This window comes from Lonchura striata, chromosome 6 (genome assembly GCF_046129695.1).
Source record: "Lonchura striata isolate bLonStr1 chromosome 6, bLonStr1.mat, whole genome shotgun sequence".
NCBI lineage: Eukaryota > Metazoa > Chordata > Aves > Passeriformes > Estrildidae > Lonchura > Lonchura striata.
In genome coordinates, this window is record NC_134608.1 from 18,513,992 (window position 1) to 18,534,342 (window position 20,351).

Genomic DNA, 20,351 nt, shown 5'->3' on the forward strand with positions numbered 1-20,351 from the left:
TAGAAATTATATTTCTGAAGGAATTATCTGCTTTCACATCCTAGAAGAACAAATTCTCTTCACTGATATCAAGAGCTGTAAAAACTACATTGTACTATTCTGTAGGACTACCTTTCATATGTCCTATAGCTGACTTAAGGATGATTTATACTGACATTTTTTGCATATTCCACACAGCCATTTTTTATACCATGCTTTAGTTTAGCAGGGATAAGGAGATGGTTTCTTTTCTTGTTTTGTAAGTGAAGATTTTCTTAAATTTTAGATGTGCTATTCTTTATCTGCTTTTTCACATTTCTGCTACACTTTTTTTTCATGCTTTCTGAATTCATTTACAGGGGTGGTATCTAGCTTCATGGTTAAACTATTAAATACAATATTGTTCTTTACTCCACATATCCTATTTGAAAATGATTTGTGTGGTAGTATATGATATGCACTTTCTATCTTCAGCAATACCTCATTATAAACACAGTTCACCTCCAACTAAGAGCTGGAGACTTTTGAACAAATTATGATGTAACACTGTTATCAAATAAACTTGTAAAATTTAAAGCAGAATTGGGTTCAGAGTTTTGCAAGGAAAAAATAATGCTGTTTTTGTTGCTTCTGCTTCCTATATTGTTATTCACTAATGATAAATGGAAGGAATGAAAAGTCACCAGTACCAATTAACTGTTTAATTAGAATTGCAAAGATATCTCATAATTGTGCTCTTATTTCAATCAGCTAAAAAAATCTGCTACAGATCCAAAGAAAACAACAACAACAAAAAAAAAGTAAAACCAAACAATTTGAAATACATTCTTTGAAGCTGTCATGTTGAAGTTAAAATATACTGATTAGTTCTTGACTGGAACATTTTACAGAACAATGCAAGCATAGAAACAGATTATCAAATATCATGGCACAGCTGGAAAGAAACAGGCTAGTAACACACTGGTTTCAAAACAGGCTAATTTGATGAGAACTAACTAATAGCTTTAAATTTCTGCAGCAAGTGCAGTTTGCATAGTTAGAATGATGTCACTGAATTCAAGCTTGTATTGTACTTGTTCACAAAGAGACACATTCACTAACTCAGATTCCACTTGTAAATTAGGAATAGGATCCACATATTTGAGACCTTTGATATTATTTTAGTTTTGTAAAAGGGGTTAGATTTCCATTCTGCAACATACTGTGAAATAGATTGCACCCATAGCAATAAATATAGTGAACACAGGAAACCAAACCTTCATTTTTTATATCTCAATTTTGTTTATCTCCCTGTTTTCCATATGCTCACAGTGCAGAATGGGCTATTTTGGTCTATATTAATAGAGGATTGAGTATCAGCATGCTCCTAATCTTGAGCATTCTGCATGCCAAAATGTAGATTTTCCTCCAAGCACTGTGGGTACTGAACAAGTCCAGCTTTGAGAATGGGCTTAGAGTTGTCCTTGAAAGCCTTGAAGGCAATCAGAAGTGGGCTGCTTTGGTTCCTCAGGTAAGTGAATTAGTATATATAATTTCTAGTGTTTATATATTCTTATTTGTTCTGTCAGGTTATACACATCACCCTGCAATGAGCCATGTGTGAGGCACTGCACTATCTGTGCTTCAAGATCACAGTATGATTTTAATGATCAGTGTTAACAGATTTGAATGAAGGAGGACAGTTTTTCAACTCTGGTTACAGAAAAGAGCTCTTTGTCTATGTAAGAAGGATTAATGAAAGATAATTTTATAGCAGGAACATGAAAGAGTTTGGCAATTCTAAAACAGGCTTAAAATTTTATAGAAATCCAGATTCTGTTTCTATATGCACAATCGTGGTATGACTCTTCAATTAAAATGAAAAAGTGCAATCAGCTTATAAAAATCTCTGAATCATTGTTCTGAAGTTACTGTTTCTGTCTAAAGAAAGGGAAGATAGTGAAAATGGTCTGGGAAAGAAACAAATCCTGAAGCATATCTTAACCTCTGCTTGCAAAATGAAGCAAGTTTCCAATGAAACAAGGCTGCCTGTCTGCAGAGCAACTTCGGGGCAGATCCTGGAAAACTCTGAGAGCATACACACAGAAGAAACCTCCCTGAAATCATAGTGAAGCATTTCTAGATGGTCCAAAGCAGATTCTATGCATGTCAATCAGCTCAGAACAGTGCCCTAGCAAAGTCCAGTGTATGCTAAATTTTGCTCTGAGAAAATTGTTTTCTGTCTTGTTTTTTGCCCTCATCTGGCTTTTCCATCTTAAGTACAGATCCTTAATGAGGTTGACATAGGTTGCATTTGCTGCACTTCCTCCGAGTAACAATTTTAAATTTTTTCTGGTCTTTTTCCAACAAACAAATTTTAAAGAAATTACTGGGAAACAACTAATGGATCGTGGAGCAGAACTTTTATGTAGAGAAGGGAAGGGCTGCCTTTTCTTTCCAATGAAAACAGCCATTCAAAGTCATTTGTCTAAGAATCGTCTGGGACTGGTAAGTCTCTTATTGCAAAAACACAGATGTTGGGGCTGGAAATTAATTTATTGGCTTTGTTTGTCACCTTCTGGAATGGAATTAAACCAGTGCCCCGAAGACTGCTCTCTGTAAAGACTAGTCCGTTTTTTATTTTGCTGGTTTGTTCTTCCTTCAACATCCTCACAGTGTGAAAATGAAATCCTCCCTGCTTCTGTAATGCTGAAATGCAGTGGTGGTCTTGCTTTCAGAGAGCAGGAGAAGGCAAAGATCTGGGTCTGTAGAAATCTTTGGCACACCAGTATACTTGGTGCTACTTTTTGTTCAAACAATGCCATGTACTGAATACAAAGGCAATTCCAAATATCTGCAGTCTGTTAATCAGCATCAGCACACATCTCAGCAGTTTCAGCAAATTGTTTATTTCGGTACATGAGTCATTGCTGCAGGTGAGCAGTGCCTGAGAATGTACTGACAGGATTGCCCCTAGATAGAGAGTTGCACAGAATGCCCCTATTTTGAAAACACTTCATTCTCATTCTCTTTCTTTGCAAACAGTTCTAAATTGAAGATTATCAACTGTGTAAAATCCAGACAGGGAATTTCAAGCTGCTGACACTGTGGCATTGAATATACAGAGCTCAGCAGCAAGACGCCAGCAGCAATCTGAAATAACCTTCACTAGACCCCCCATCTAATAACTACAGATTCAGAATGTCATTGGATGTGCAACCTCACAAGGTTATTGAATAACAATCCTATTTCTGCTAATAGTAGATGCTCCTAGTTCTCTTATAATTAGTCACTGTGGAGGTTTTATAAAGGGTATTGAATTGAAAGTTACCACTGTGAATGAAAATACACATACACATACACATAGAGCAGAGAGAATTATTCTTCTACCACTCATTAACAATAGTCACAGCTACCTCTGGCACTTTCTGTGTACACCGAGGGCCTTTTAAGCTCTGCATCCTCTGAGTGAATATTGTTCTGGGAGAGGCTGGGACCTGAACACCTGCAGCTCCCCTACAGCCTGCTATGTCAGTTCCCTCTGCCTGATCTGCAATGGTCACCTAGCTGAAACAGAACAGATATTCCTGGTTCTAGCAGGGAGAACAATAAATCCTTCCTCCAGCAGTCAGCATGAGAGTGCTTCCCACTCTGGCTGACTGAGCCTGTTGTCTCCACAGTGTAAACTGCAATTGGCTGGAGAGCACAGAGAATCTCCTTAATTGGTGATCTTTATCATTTATGCTGTTTAAAAGAAAAGTTTCCCAACTTTGCTGAGTGATTCAACAACGATATGGTCAGCAGGCTGGCATGACATCAGATTGGTGCCATGAACATCAATCTGTTCCAGACTTCCCCCTAAAGGTCAAAGGAATGAGGCGTGAATAGATAAACAGGCTCATCAATAATAATATCTTTTATTTTCCAGACTGCTGAGCCGTAAGTTAGATTGTTAGCACATTGTGATGTGTGGATGCTGGCAGGTTTTAATACCCATAAAGACAGCTGTATCTGCAACATGGGAAACTTAAATTTTAGTGTAAATATTTGAGGGATGAATACTGAAATGACGGATTCCATAGTGCTTCCGCCATAATAAGCGCTGAATGCCCTAACCAAACTAGCACAAACAGGGTTTGGGTCCCAATTGGTCTCTTATTTCATTGCTGAAGAAAAGTAGAACCCAGTCCTGATGCTCTGCAGAAATCTGACAAAAAAGGTGTTGCCTGGGGAGAGTGCATGTGCATGTGCAGTGCTACAATAATGAGTGGTCTGCACAATCTGGGGGATGCTTGCTTTGAATGCTCAGATCTGTGTGAACTCATCATCATCTCCCTGCCACTGCCCTTGACTTCATCAGTGACTGCATCATTTGCATTTTAATGCAGAGGTTCTCAGTAGAGTTTGCCTAAGCAGCACATTTGTGAAAATGTGTTAAATTACTCTCTTTTCTTGGTTATTCCAAAGTCTCAGAGAGAACCATAAAGTAAAATTTCTGGCTGAATATCAGGAAACACACAAGTTCTTTTTTTCCAGTCATGTAAGGCTCAGTGCTTTCAACATTCTCCATTTGCAGGGGTCTGTGTTGTGTGAATAACCACAAAGCTATTCAAATACAGGCAATTTATTGCTCTGTAATGATATAATTTGTTTTCTAAAACAATCATAAAGCTAACTCAAGCTCCTTTTCCTACAGTATTTCATTATGAACAAGATTTCTTCCCTAAACCACAGAAATTAAACTATTTGTATATTCTTCAAATTTCCCTGCTCATATTTTCCTAAAATAAACAAACATATTTATAAATCTTATACAAAAAACCTCTTAAAGCCACTTTTACAACCTAAATATTTCTGTCACTTGAGACCCAAATTTCTTTCATCGTTGCCTCATCTACATTTTTTGCTTCAAAGGCTGTTGTTTTGTATTCAGCACCACATGCTCAGCTATTGTTTCCCCTATCACTCTGCTATCAGGGGTTCTGCAGGTTGACAGCTATTACCGTGGGCCAAGAGAAAATGAAGTCGGCACAGTTACAGGTGCTTTTTCTGTGACTGGCATGCGTGATATCATCCTAATCAGTTATCATTCAATGGTCTTCTCACTTCGTTTCCAGGCTTGATTTAAGAGACATTTTGAAAGTACAAAATCAGCATGTGTGACATTCTGTTCTTTATCTATTCCAGTATAGAATTCATTTTAAAAATTGCATATTGCTGAGGCTACCTGTGATTCATTAAATTAATGTTCTGCTCCTGGCAAATGACCTGTGTCCTATGAAAGGATGTAAAACAAGAGGAAGTTAGACTTGAAAATTTCTTTCTTTTTTAAGTTATGCTGGAAAGATAAAATTTGTGTATGAAATGTGAGGAAAACATTGCTAATATGTAACAATACCAAGTTATTAATAAACATTTTTTCTTTGTATTTCATCTCCTTAGACAATGTCTCAAGATTTTTTCATTTTTCTTATACTCCTTTTTTTTTTGGCAATTTTTTTTTTTTTCACGGACATGATATTACAGTGTTCTGATATAGAAATATGTAGACTTTTAAAATTTAAATACATTATTAAATTTAAATAAAAATGGAAATCTCTTTTAGACTAGTAAAGATTTCTTGAAATGGAACATTGAGAATTTACAATGTTGACATAGCAACTTCAGATATTTGAATATTTTTCCCATTTTTTTGATGAAAGAGTTATTAATTATCTCTCTAATAATCCTTTCTTTTAGAAGGCTTAAGAATAAGTGCTACAGAACATAAATTTTCTAAATTTTCAAATAATAAAATTTTGGCTTCAACTTATGCAAGTAAAGATATGAAAAATAAAGCCTTTTATAGAAAAAAATGTGATTAATAAACTACCTTGTACATCAGGTTTTATTCTAATGTCACTTAATAAAGAAACATGTCAACAGGGAATTTCTCCTTCTGAAAAAATAGCAAAGAAAAACTATACAACACCCCCTGATCTTGTAGCTAAAAAAGCAACAGATCTTCTGATGAACTGGGTTTCATCTGCAGAAAATTGAACATCTTAAGGAAGAATAAAGAGATATTCCTCAAAGCAAGAAAAGCTGGAAAATCAGAGGTGTTCACCCTGTTATTTATTTTACAGCTCATTTGATCTGGCTTCCAGCCCAAAGGTCAAACCAACTTGTGGCCCATAAGGAGAATCCTCCTTTGCAATGTAACAGGAATTTCAGTGCCTAATTCCCTCTTCTTATCACAGATCAAATCACAGAAAACTCTAGCACCCCAAACATATCTAAGAAAAGAATGATCCATACCTTGCAGTCCATGTTCCCAGGCAATGCAGGCTGAGCCAAAGAAGAGACCCTCCTCTTCCTCCTTGCTGCTGCCAGGAGTCCCGGCTGCCCTGCCCAGGGACCCAGGAGCCCCAGCCCCTCTGCCCTGCCCCGGGGCTCCATTTCAGCTTCAGCAGATGATGTTCAGGAATGTCTCAAGGGAGAGCTGGACCTCAGCTGGGTCCTGGCACTCACTCTGGGTGAGACTCCATCAGTTGGGAAACACAGGAAGGAGCCTGGCCCCACGGGCTGGACCTTTGCCTTCAGGCCAGTGAAGGGCTTCAGTCTGGTCCATTTATCAGTGTAACACTGGCCTCAGGACCCTCAGGGACTGTTTCTCTTGGGACATTCCTTTAGTGCACTAAAGGAAGTGAAGAGAAAATAATACTGAGTGTGTGGCAGTCAGGCAATTGTCATCAGGGCTCAGTGACTTTCAAGACAACAGTGAAACACCTCACAAACCTCAAGTCTGAGGTCTCACTTCTGGGCCAGAGCATTAGCTTAATAAAATAAATGGAATGCTTCTTGCTCTTTAGGATTCATCAGCACATGTAGTTTCCCTGACTTTATTTTTGGCACAGTTGTCAACATGCTGTTCTGTATCCCTCATGTAGACTCCAGGTTGCAGTCCTTGGCTGTATTTAAGGTGGGAACCAAAGAGCACCACAGATCATTGTTTTGTCATGGAATTGGTCTACCAGGAACATACATGAAAATCCACAGGCTAATTATGGAAAAGAGAAACTAAAAGAAAGAAAATATGTATTTCTGGTATTTCATAGTTACTCTTATCAAATGCCCTTCCAAATATATAACAAAAGCAATCAACTTCTGCTGTGATGCTCCCTTGAAAACACTTCAGAAATCAGCACAGTTTGCACATTTTAAAGCAAGTACAACTTTGTAGGAGCTTGTCTATTAAACACTCAAGTGCTTGTCACCATTCTCCTACAAAACCACTTCTTCTCTAATCATTGTACTATGAGAAAGTTGGTATTTGAGAATGAAGCACTGCAGAGACAAAAGGCTGGATGTACTTTATTCATCAGTATGATTTATTTTACTGTTATTCTGCATTTATTGAGAATTAAACCTAAACTAGGTATTGCTTGCTACAGTTCTAAACCTATAGAAATCAATGTGATATGACAGTATTTGCTTGCCTAAAAACTTCAGAGAAGTTTTGCTGTTTGTTCCAAGATATGTCTGCTATATTTGGGTGAAAGAGAGCATAGAGAGAATGTCTATATGACAGATTTTTTACTTAATTCACCTTTTCAACCACCCAAATAAAAAATCAGTACTGGTGTAAACTACATTTTCATATATTTACCATAAATTTGGTGTCTGCTATCAGTTTTCCTCTATTCTTCTCAACCTAAGTCAAACCTTTACAAAATTTAGATCCTGTTTTATATATTTCATCTGGTAGATACAAATAGTGAAAGGTAAAAAACATGAGGCAAAAAGTAGGGGTCTACTTCAACACACTGCAACATATTCTGGGAATAAAAAAAATAGAAATTTAAATAATGGTTTAACTCAAATTTTTAAGACATCGCACTAAAAGAAAATTGGCTTAAATAGTAGAAATCTTTCTGAGAGCACAGTTTCATGGCCCCAAGACCCAAAATAATCCTGACAAATACTCTCTGTTTAACTATACTTTTTAACTTAAGCAAATTATTAGATTCTTGTAAGCAACAGAAAAAATGGCACCTCTAGATTTTGAAATGACTTTTGTAATCACTTTGTGCAAGGCTGTGAATCCATTGTGCCTCCACTGTTGGCTGATGAGGGCGTGTTAAATGAGGTGCATTACTCACAGTCCCTTCTGACAGAGTAGTAGGCTACTTTGTTTAGCCTCACAGATTCCCTGCATTGAATATGGGCCTAAAAACTCCTCTTAAGCACTTCTTTTCATACTACATTTCCTAATTTCTTTGTTCAGTAAAGAATTCAGAGTTGAAATTTTCTGCATTGTGGTCTGTGCTTCATGTCAAATTATTTAAGCCAGCCCTCGGTCCCTTCCTTGATTTTGAGTAAGAAATGTAGAACATGTTCACCCACAGACATGGTCTGTCATACTGAGTTCATAAAATAATTTTTAAATGCCATTCTGGGGACATATGTAGTCATTTAGTTATTTATTCTTTCTTACTATTACTAAGGTAAGAACTCATAGGGGTATGATAAGCTGAGGACTTTCACAATGCCTGTTGTTCTTGTTTAAGACTAGTCTAACTTTTTTATGACCTCTAGCAGAAGCAACTGCTTTTGATTCTTTAAACTTCTGAATTGTTGTTTAACTACTCCATTTCTGACCTAGTAAATTGAAAAGCATTGAGACTTACACCTACCTTACTTAGCACAGATGTTAATTAACATTTTTACAAAGGGTCTGTGTAAATTATGTTTTGGGAAGATTTTTCAAGGATTAGAATTCAATAATACTATAGTGAAATCTACAGTTGGAGGCAGTAAACAACAGATTTAAAATACAGCTAAGTATGTATGACTGAGCCATATTCTCTTTTTGTCTTACAGCAAATACAGAAATAAAGGTAAATACAGATAAGTTAATTCAGATTATGCAGGTAAATTGATTAAAATAAGGGTATTCTCCTTCAGACTCACAACACAGTCACTGGCACCATAAAGAGAATTAAGGAGTGCCAACTCTTTCTGTCATTGTGTAAATCACTTTGAGGGAGGGAATTAATTTCCTTGAACTTCAGACAAACTGCCTAGCTCTTAAAAGGCTAAAGTAGTCATGCAGACATCTTTAATAGGGGATAAAAATGACCATATTCAAAGGCAATTACCCATTTTCAAAGCCAGGTATGCAATGCTGTAGTTTTACAATCAGTTTAAACCAGATTAAGCTGTCAGGGTTCTAATTCTCCTTTGTGTCAGGACAAGCATTTACCTTCTGGTTAAAACTAAACAGTGGATTTTTGTGATGTTAGTTTTAGGCAAGATCAATTCACCAACTTTGTTCACTATCCAGCTACACAAAGCTTTCCCAGAGGGAAAAGATGGGAGGGAGGTGAAAGGGAGGCAATAGAAACACTTCTTTTGGCATCAGTGCCAGATGCTGCTTCTGTGAATTGATTGTGAAATTACAGCATTAGAGGCAAAAGGTTGCTGTCTCTATTGATTACAGATGGGACCTCACTGGCTGACCTGGGCTACAGGGCAATAGAAAACACCCTAAAGATATGTGTGTAGAGTAGTTGAAAAGACTAACTTGAAGGCGTTAAATTTTTCATGTAAAATATATATTTCTTAATTAAATGGAAAAATATTTTCTTTTTTTCTTTTCATCTTAGAACACTTCCACACACTTTTATGTGTGTATAATACTAAAGAGGGTAGTTTGTTAGAGAACAAAACAAATTCATTTTCAGAATACTACATGAACATATATTGTACTTATATTTTAATTTAACTAGGCACTGGGGAACTAAATACACAGTATAAGTAGAATAGAAATATGGAAGAACTAGACCCACAATATATCTTGACTACAGTTTCTATCAAAGGCTGAAGTCCTTTGGGATTCATATAGATTGATAAAAAAATTAAAAAGGAAAAAAACAATAAACTCTTATGGAAACCATGTTCTGCTGCCAGAAGGGGTTATATTATTCTCAGTACTACATATCTCACAGAATGAAAAGTGGGCACAAAAAAAAAAAGGGGGAAGACGCAGCATGAAGGAAAGGGAAGAAAACAAGCTAACATTTGTTTTTATATTTTACAGTGTTAGTGATTTGAAGGGAGTCATTTGATGCAACAAATTGGTCTTTCATCTTTTATCCCACGAAAAAGTGAAAAAACTCAGACCAGTGACATAATTTTTTTAGGAGAGAGTAACAGATGAGAAGCTTCCACATAGTTTGGAAATGGCATTTAGAAACATTTTCCAAAGACAGAGGATGGTGTTTGTTAGACTGACTTTCTTCTCTGCCCTCTAAAAACTTAGCAGTAAATTTCCTCTGCCCATGACAAATAGTCTACCCTTAAGTGCAGTAGACCTGATCCAGACCCAGGGACAAAATTTCTCCACCGTTTAAGGGACTGATAACTGACTGCAGGAGCTGTTTGCTTCAGAAATATTTTCTGTTGTTGAATTTTGTTATTATTTGTAATTTAGCTACTATTTAAGGGGACTAAATCTACTATGACAAACTCCTGTTCCATGCATGGAATTATGGTTTCCATGGAACATTGTCTTCAATATACTAGATCCCTAGTGAAATTCAAAGTTTGCTACACATGTAAAACTCAAAGATACCTGAGCTCATATCTTAAATTCAATTTATCTGGAAGGCATAGATAAAGGCAAGCAGTTAGCTGGGCTAGTAGAAAGGTACTGAAAGATACAACAGTAGAGACAGTAGTGTTCTTTTCCTGATTAGAACTGAATTTTTAGATTATCCTAAATCATGAACTTCAGGTGGCTGTCAGATATGAAGTTCATTGAACTAGCTTGGATAAGATCTGAATTAATTTGTCTTTTTAGTCCATTTGCCCCATGCTGTAGTTGATCCTCTTCTGGTTGTAGGTCCCACCATTCTCCATGGTCTGTGGTTCTGCCCCTCTGCTCTGCTCTGTGAGACCCCACCTGCAGCGCTGCAGCAGCTCTGGGGTGCCCAGGACAGGAAGGACCTGTTGGAGGAAGTCCAGAGGAGGCCAAGAAGATGATCAGAGGGATGGAGCATGTCTCCTGTGAGGACAGGATGAGAGAATTGGGATTGTTGGGATTGTTCAGCCTGGAACAAAAAAGGCTTTTGTGGCTTTTCAGTGCCTGAAGGGAACTTGCAGGGAAACTGGGGCAAGACTATCTACAAGAGCATGTAGTGACAGGACAAGATGGAAAGAGTTCAACTTGAAGGAGAATATGACTGAAAAGATCCCTTTTGCTGCTTTTTGCATCCCTCACCCCCTGCTCAGAACAATTTTCATTAGATAGGAGAGACACTACGACTGTTTTTGATTGCAATTTTACATTCTGCTCTGTTCATAAATGCAAAAATATAAAGGATATCAAGCACCAGTGAAAATTCATATTTGTTGAGCTGAATGAGAAATGATGAAAGCTGAAATACTCCCTTTTAAACAGTAGCTGGAGCAACTACTGGAAAAGGGGACTGTGCACATCCAAAGTGTGATGCTGTGATTAATTATCTTACTCACAAGAGGAAGAAAACAACTATTATCATGGTAAAATAAGATATTACTCAGTGGGAAATTATATCAACAGAAGCTTCAGAAAAAGAAAAGAAAGCTTTTGTATGGTCTTTGGCATGAAAACAAAACAAAATCTGGATCAAGTTATAGTTGATATAAACATTAGAATCTGAGGTTTTTATGACATCATTTATGAAATTTTAATTAGTACAGAGACTCATGAAGCTGTCAGACTACAGGGACTGAAGCAGAAAATTAGGATTATGAATCTGCAATGCATACAACTCTGTTTTATGTCATCTATTTTGAATGCTATGACTTTCCTTTATATGTCAAAATAATGCTATAAAATTAATGTTTCATTGCTTCTATTGATAATCTTTCTTTTCACAGTAGTGCTTTGGTTTCCTAAATGTTAATTTAGAGTGCAATGCATCCAACACATAAAAGAAAAATATATTTTAAAGATGCTGAATTATCTAATGTTATTAGGTTTTAAAAAATTATTATTGTAAACTGATATTATTCAATTTGTTTTACCCTACAGAAACCTTTTGCACTTTGAAGTCTGGAATGTCTGGAAGAAACTAAGACACTAAGATAGACTCTGTGACTTTAAAAAGCAGGTAGAAAATAACTCAAAAAGTCAGATCAAACTCTCATTTATGTTAATGTGAATTGAGCCTACAATGAAACAATTAGCAATGGAAAAAAATAAAGCCCTAAGGAATAAGATCAAATAGCAACATAAGTTCAAGTAACTAATGAGATCAAATACTGATTTATTTTTTTTCTTATTTTCTTTCTAAATGGAGGGTGTTCAGTCTGTGTGGTATCTCAGGCCCTCAAATAGAAACAGAGCCTGACATTAAAATGTATTTTTCCTGAAGAGCAGTGCTATCTCCTTTTCAAAGAAGGAAACTACACAGTATTTTGTCTTCTCAAGTTCAAAAGTAAATTTGAGGTTAAGGATGTGCCTGAATAGAAACCAAGTTCTTCTGATCTAATCCTTAGTAAAATGTAATCTTGACAGAATGGTGTCCTCTCCCCCCATCAATCAATCTGTATTGTCTTCTGGCAGAATTTCCCAAAGATACCTAAGAAAGGATAGATACCCTTATTCTATCCTTATCTTATGGAAATGCACACTTATTCTTGAGAAGATACTAAATTATAGCAGTCTACCTGGAAGTAAGCCAGAAATACAGTTTATTTCTTGTCTTTTAATTACAGTTACTCTGCTCCTTTTTATGTCAGAAAAACCAAATGTACCTTATTGCTCTTTAGATAATTCTCCAATGCCAACACAATGGTCGTGGGAAACAACAGGCAAATTAATTTTCTTTTCTGTCTTATAAATCTATGAACCTAGGAAAGAAAAATCCAGTTTTATAACGGCATAGACAGTCTCTAAAGTAAAAGAAGATGGGAATGCAGTTTGAATCTAAATTAGTCAACTAGCATGATGTAGTTAACCAGCCTGAATATATTGTCTGGTGTAGAAAATTAAAGACAATATTAAGTAATAAAAGGTGAAAAAAAAGAGAAATAACTATAAATAAAAAAGAATGTGGGGATTTTCTAAAAGAAAATTCAAAGGCAAAAACATAAAACACGCAATGAACGGAAAATAAATAAAAGGCTTGAATCATGTCACATAGTACCCTGAAATTAGAGCCACATGTGATAAATGGATGGAACAAATGTAAGTTAAAGAAACACTGTTAAGTAAGAGTTTGGATGTGAAATTTTGTCTTACAGCTAAAAAAAGAGGACAGAGTGGAACAGAAGGACAAGAAAGGGTGAGTATAGAAATTAAAGTTCCAAAGTTCTGCATTTAGTTGGTTAGTGTTACATAGTGTTAGATTGCAACAGAATAGAACAGCACATATCACTATCATATGAACACACTTTATCAGCACAGAAGAGAAAAGGCACACAGCTTGAATGTAGATATACACAAAGCCAAGAGCCAGCAACAATAGAATTATGGACAGGAAAAAAAATAGTTTAGGTATTTTCAGTATCTGTTTCATTTATTGCCAATTACAGGGATAATATAAGGAGCAGAGGACTTCTTTTTGAAATTAGATGATGTAGCTTTTTTTAAAGAGCATGCTTTCATCTATTTCTATCCAGTAAACAGGACAGCTGAAGCATCATTTGAAATAAGTAAGTGACCAAAATATGGATGGAGGTGGTATTCAATGAATAGGAATTAAAATAAACAATTTTAATAATTATGAACAAACATAAAAGAGAGGACCTGGAGGAAATAAGCAAAAACCTGAAGCTGCAAATTGGGAAAACCTGAAACTGAAAATTACAAAAACTGTGCAAGTCATAAGAGTTTTCTCAGTGATTCCAAATGTCATACGGAGTTAACTCAGGAAAATGCCCTGTTCTATAAAAGAAAAATTCAAAGAGGAAAAGATTTTTAGACATCTGAGCTAAGTAAAAGTAGAGGAAACTACTGTGGTAGAATAGAAAAGGAAAAGTACAAGACTGAATGCAGATTAAACACAGATATGATAACTCATATACAGAACAATAACAATGAGTTCTCAGTTCTTTTGAAGACAGATCATGAAGGTACAGACACTTAAAAGAAAGAGATAGTGCTATTTATAATGCCATGTAAATAGAATTCACAATTCACAGGGCAGAGAACAGGAGATGCTAAACCAGGCAAAGGAGCATACTGGGAATTCAGACAGACATCTTGAAATGAACCATGTCAGAAGCAATACAAATATTTCAGGTCTGGTTTGCTTTTCTTCTCCAATATGACAATAAAATGAAAAGCTTAGATTTTCAGAGATGGGAGAGAGCAACAAGGACTTTCAAGATGATAACATCTCTTTAAAAATCTTTACTGCATCTTCTGCTTTTGAGCATGCTCTGGTTATGTTTTGGAGGTAATATGTACATTATGTAAATGAACCCTTGAATCTGCATGTTCAAAGGATGAGAATTCCTTAAAAGACAAAACACCACTCCCATTTGTATAATTGCTTTATCTCTGCCACAGATACTTAACATCTGTTCTTGCTAACACTTGTGAAGTTGTCTGACAGCTTTGACTCAGCTCATTAGCAGGTTTACTCCAGCCAAGAAGTCAATGGACCACAGAGCAAACTCTTTTTCAGAGGCAAAAGGGAAACAGGCTTGTGAAAGTGGACTATTGCATACACCACTAGAAAGGTTCACAGTATCACTGCCCTATAACACCTGCACTGCTTGTCAATGTAGTAATGATGTATTAGTGTGTTAATGAGGACCAAACAGAGATAACAGGACTCATGTGCACCATCAGAGTACCTGTATAAACTCAACCTTGGCACTGAGCTAGGACAACAGAAATAATCATCCAAATTTTAACCTATCTGTGCACTGGACCCCAGAATGTATTTATTGTGTCTGTTCTATCTAGTAGGAAGTTGTTACACATATATAGGCTGACAGGCAATAGCCTTTTTCTAGTTTATAGGGAGAAAAAAGGTCTTGATCTTAAAATTAGTTTAATAACATATATTTTTATTTCATGCAGAAAGAACTTGCAGCACTGAAGCTAAGCTGTTCCTGGACCTCATGGTCCAGCCAGAGCTGAAGGCACATTTGCAGATAATACCATGTGAGTGACATTAAAACATCAGAGGGAAAGGACATAGCAGAGAAGATCACAGTATCACTTCTTGTCAGCACTTGCTGGAGATCTATATCATATTAGGTATCCTAATCAGGCTGAAACAAATTTCATTGCAGTGTGTTCCATATATTCTTCTCTTTTACTATACTGTTAGTGCTATACATATTTTTTACTCAAGTGGTCACAACCAGTTGTAACTCCTCTCTTTTGTCTTGAAACCTATTTTTTTGGCCATGAATTTTTGTAATTTAAAATCACCGGACATCTATTTTCATACTGGAAATAAAAACTTTAATTATTGATAATATGGGAACCAGAATATTAAAGTATAATTTCAATACTTTCAGCATTAAGTTAAAAGTATGGTCTAATATTTTACACATATCTTTTTCTTTAAAGTGCTGTTTAAAGACTGTCTTGACTTTTTTAGAGTAAAATCTATTGGTTACCTCCCCTGTCACATTCAACCAAAGAGAAAAAAAAAAATTGGGTAGGTTTTCTTCATCCAGAACCACAAAGAGTAGGGTCAATTAGAACATGTTCCTGGCAAAACTTCAGGGTGGAAGTGAATCCATCTTGCTTTCAGGCAGGTGATGTGCATGTCTGAATGCTTGCAGAAGAACACCTTTCAAGTTCAAGGTGAACTAAAGAGTTCAAAAATGGATGCAGTAGATATGAAATAAGAAGAAATTGCTCTGGAATACTCCTATGAGAATACGTTTCAGTATTATGCTAGGCTATTATCCCTCCCCACTATTTTATATTTAGAGCTCACCTGCTTCTAAGAATGGCATGAAACTCAGGTGCTTATCTTAGACTAGTTTGTGCTAGAATTGACCAAGATTAATTTCTGTGCAGTACAGTTCACACAGTTGTGTTTAACAACAACTTTTAAAAAGAGATCCCAGACAAAGATATGGATTAAAAAATAAACATGCTCATAGCTCTAATAGAAACAGTGTGGGCCATGCAACAGATAAATACATGGCTTGGGAAACAGGCAGGGCTGCTGAACACTTTCAAGCTAGGTAGCTGTTTCTGTATTTTTTTCCTGATAGTTACATCTGATTACTGCATCACTTTACAAGTACAGTTCTATGTAATCTTCCAAAGCATTACTGTTTGGAGTATGTTCTGTAGGTATAGAAAGCTGAGTTTCCTCACCTTCCTTCTACAAAACCCCACCAGGCCTCTTTAATCCATGACCTAACAGGTGACTGGAATTCATGGTGAACAATTTGAGAGCCATTTTAAAATGTATCAAAAGTTGCAGGATCTAATTACTTGTTTGACAAGTGCACAGACAGCAACCAAAACCCCATCTTAAAGCAGGTTTTTTAAACTTTTTTGGAGAGACTGTCCTCATTTTATGTTAATTTCTCTATTGAGAAATGTGCTAGTATGTTAACACATTATTCAATCCCACTTGTATATTTTCAGTATATGTAATCACAGTATTCTGTGATTATTTTTTTAATCTCTGTATGATTTGTACTGGAAATCTGATACTGGAAATTTCTGTGTTAGTGCTTTGTGGCATTTGAAGATTTTTGTAGCTATTTATAGCTATTTGCAGTTACAATGATTTGAAGCTACATAAGGTACTGCATTAAACAGCTTAGACAATTGTTTCCACAGTTGAATCTCAATGACATTTCAAATCTGCATTGTATGCCTAATTGAAAACTTTTTTCCTGAACTTTCTTCTTGACAATAGATAAATTTATCCTTGCAATTTCCTCTGAGAGAGATGAATGCTACACTTTCCCATTTTACAGATGAGGAAATGCAGCATAAAATCAAGTCACTTGTCCAAGATCAGACAGACAGTTTTTGACAAAACTATGAACTCTAAATCCCAGGATACCAGTGCAGTCATTGGACCACTCTTCAGCTTTTAGAGAACTACCCTTTCTGTCAAACATCATCTTTGAGCTTGTTGACTTTTGAAATTACTTGTCCCTTGAAAATGGCAAAGTTGTGTTAAATGCTTTACAATATTGAGAAAATTTTATGTTATTCAATTTTCCTCAAAGCTAAATGAAAGCCCTGAAATATGAAAATGACAGCATTTCCCTCTAGTGGCTTTCTCAATATTTTATAGTGTCAGGATGACAATTTTTTTTGTTTAGCTTTTTTTCTTTTTGACTTATTCCTTCCATACAGTCTTTTCTCTCTCACTGAATAAATCAGTTTTTAAATTGCCTTAAAATAAATCTTATTTCTTGAACTCCTACTTTGCACCAAAAAGAAATTAAGAGAAAGAAGAAAGAAAAATTTTATCAATTTTTTTTACTCAACACTTTTGAGTAAATTCATTCCCATATCACATACAGTTTAAAAAAATCCTCTCTCCTCTGACTTTGTGAAGAATAGGGTTCTAACAACAGATCTTTCCATTCCTCTTCTGATTTAATTATTTCTCTGTTCATTGTTAATCACTATACAAAAGCATTTGATCATCCTTAATGCATCCTAACATTCAGGAAAAAAAAATGTAATCAATTGAAAGAATCAGACTTTTTCAAGAAACTGAAGTTGTAAAACTAAGAAATGAATTTATATCCATATGTGTTGGTAAATCAAGTCTTCAACTTTTGTTTTATGAAATAAGAAATATACCAATGATAATGTAAAGTTTGTCTGTTGTTTTTTTTTTTTTTTTTTTTCCTAAGACATATAGGAAAAAATAGAGGGTGACTTTTTACATTTCAGGATGCTGAAGTGTAAAATTGTAAAAAAAACTTAAAAAAAAATTTGATTCTGTCACTTGTTGCTGGATTTTTGGCTGGATTTGTGTGTGTGAACTTTTTTTTTTAGCATTACTTAAAAATTCCAAAAATAATTCAAAATGGATTGCTTCTCGATCAATATGACATTGGTAGGCATCAATAGTTAAAAATGATAACAACAAAATTCTTCCCAGGAGCTTCATCTATCTTTGCTCCTGTTAAATCCATAGATCTCTAACTCATCCTAATATTATCCTCTAAAACAATGCACAACATTGTTTTCTGATGCAGATCAGCCACCTACCAATGCTTTTTCCTTCTTATTTTTCAGTACAGAGAGGAGTGCTGGGCTTAACAATAACTTGATGCCTCAATGGGCTCTGCTACCAGAGTATTGTAATGCATTTCTTCCTCATGCTATTTTCTCTGAATAGAGTGTGCTGTTAGAGATAAAGAGCTTTAGCATGGCACTGAGCTTGGTTAGTTTTAGGGATCAGACAGGAATATCAGTAGCTTCAGAAGCATAAGATAAACAACCAAATGCTTTTCTAGAATGGCTGTGAGCAATTATGGCTACTGTGTATAGTTTTTAATACCTTTTCTACAGAGACCACACACATATTTGGCACATTGCAGACTGTGTAGGGGGAAGGGAGTTCAAGCTCTTTAGAATATATGTAACTTCCTACTTTGGCTTTTTAGAAGCTTGCTTTTGAAGTGAAGCAAGAAATGAATCAGTGACAAAAATAGAGATAGGAAATCATTCCACAGGTATCAGCAATGGGAATCACCTGATAATGACCATCCATATTTAAATGTAGATGAGTGGTGGGATGAGAAACTGTATTTCAATGTTATTTCTTAACAGCACTATTCTCAGGAATATCAATTCATCTGCCACTAATTTCATGTAACATTCAAGGTGACTCTGGGAAAATTCAGATACAGGGGTGAAGTGAATTATTGATATTGGTATAGCAGAGAGAATATTCAAACAATCAACTGTCCAATAAGTAAAAGTAAATTATCTATAGCTCCTTGTACGTTGCAATACAAACGAGTAACCAAAGTTTGTTCAAACCAGGCCTCATTGAAAAAGGAACCTGTCAAATGACTGAAGTGATCTGTACTCATTACCAACCTAAGTGGCATAGATTGTTTATTGAAAACAGTGTTCTAAAGATAGCAAAGCAGCTTTCTGTGGTTCATCATCTAAATAAAACCTTGCCTAGGATATTACGGATAATAGCAACTACATTATTTTAATGAGTGACTCCTTGGAGTTATTTGAACATTTCTTTGCAAAAACAGCTGTAATTTTGGTTAGGCACAGTTATTATCCTAGATGGCCCAAAACATTTAAGGTTATATAAGAGAAGAAAAAATTTGGAATCATCTTTAATTCTGACATCTGATTGCACTCCAATGTATTTCTTACTTTGTATGTTTTATAATTTTGTTCTCTTATGTAAAGGGAGAATACATAATCCTCTTTTGTTGAGATTCTGTTCTTTTAATTAGCCTTTGGTGGTAGTTTCAAATTTAAAAGGTATTTGTTCATTTTCAGGGAATTTTCTCCTACTGCTTAAAGAAAAATGGAGACAGACAGGATGAGATGAAGGCGCCTGAAGCTCTTGCAGACTCCTGTTGGCTTGTTTGACAAGATCTTACTAGTACAGATGGGAAATAGGCTATTGCAGAGATGGATATTAGTACAAGAATCAGAGAAGAAATACATTTCATACTGAGCCTGATCAAAGATCAAGAGTAAAGGTATGAAACAAGAATAGCCTTTAAAAAAATCATGCCAGCCTGGTTCTTATGAAACATACAGAAAAAAGGAGACATCTCACACCAGGCCTGTTCTAAGATAAAGAATGAGAATATAAAGTAAGAATTGCCCTAAAAAATTTATGTGCACCAAGATAGTTGGGTCCTTATAAAACCATAAAAAACAACAGAAATGGATATGAGATTTTAAAATTCCAAATGAAAGCAAAACTTCTGTGTTAATGAAGTAAGTCTAGAAAGTCTTCAAGTTGCTTAAGAAGCTGGCCAAATAAATTAGAATAAAATATTATGGTTCCTGCTACATGTCATTGAGAGGCTGGTGGTGCAATTCATACTTAACATTAAGAAGCTATGCAGAATAAAAATCACTGACTACATATCAATTGTCTACTTTTGCTAAAACTCCTTTGGGGGCAATGAACGATTACTTAAATAAAAAAGTTGAAAGAATTTCTAATGAATTAAGCCATGCTGTCAATAGTTAAAAAGTGAACAGCATTTTGAAGATTCCTAGGGGTAGGATGACACTGTTTGCTGTCATTCTACAAAACCCTGCCAGAGAACAGGGGTTAGGCTGAGCATCAAAGCCATTTCTGACCTGAAGAGCTGTCTTTTCTCATGATTCAATTTCCTAGCAATTAAAATATATTTTCTGACATCCTATTATCTGGACAATGTGGTTGAAATTTGTAAGTAATTTTAGGCAAACT

At 35.6% G+C, this 20,351-nt stretch overlaps 1 long non-coding RNA gene across 2 annotated transcripts; it reads left to right on the forward strand.

Moving 5' to 3' along the window:
- Positions 1-1,404: 1,404 nt before the first annotated feature.
- Positions 1,405-20,024, forward strand: LOC110477177 (uncharacterized). Of its 2 annotated transcripts, XR_013340095.1 has the most exons (4): positions 1,405-1,489; positions 13,231-13,271; positions 15,020-15,103; positions 19,418-20,024. It is a non-coding gene; the product is annotated as an uncharacterized LOC110477177 (long non-coding RNA). The 2 variants fall into 2 exon arrangements; XR_002466542.3 differs by lacking the exon at positions 15,020-15,103.
- Positions 20,025-20,351: the final 327 nt, after the last annotated feature.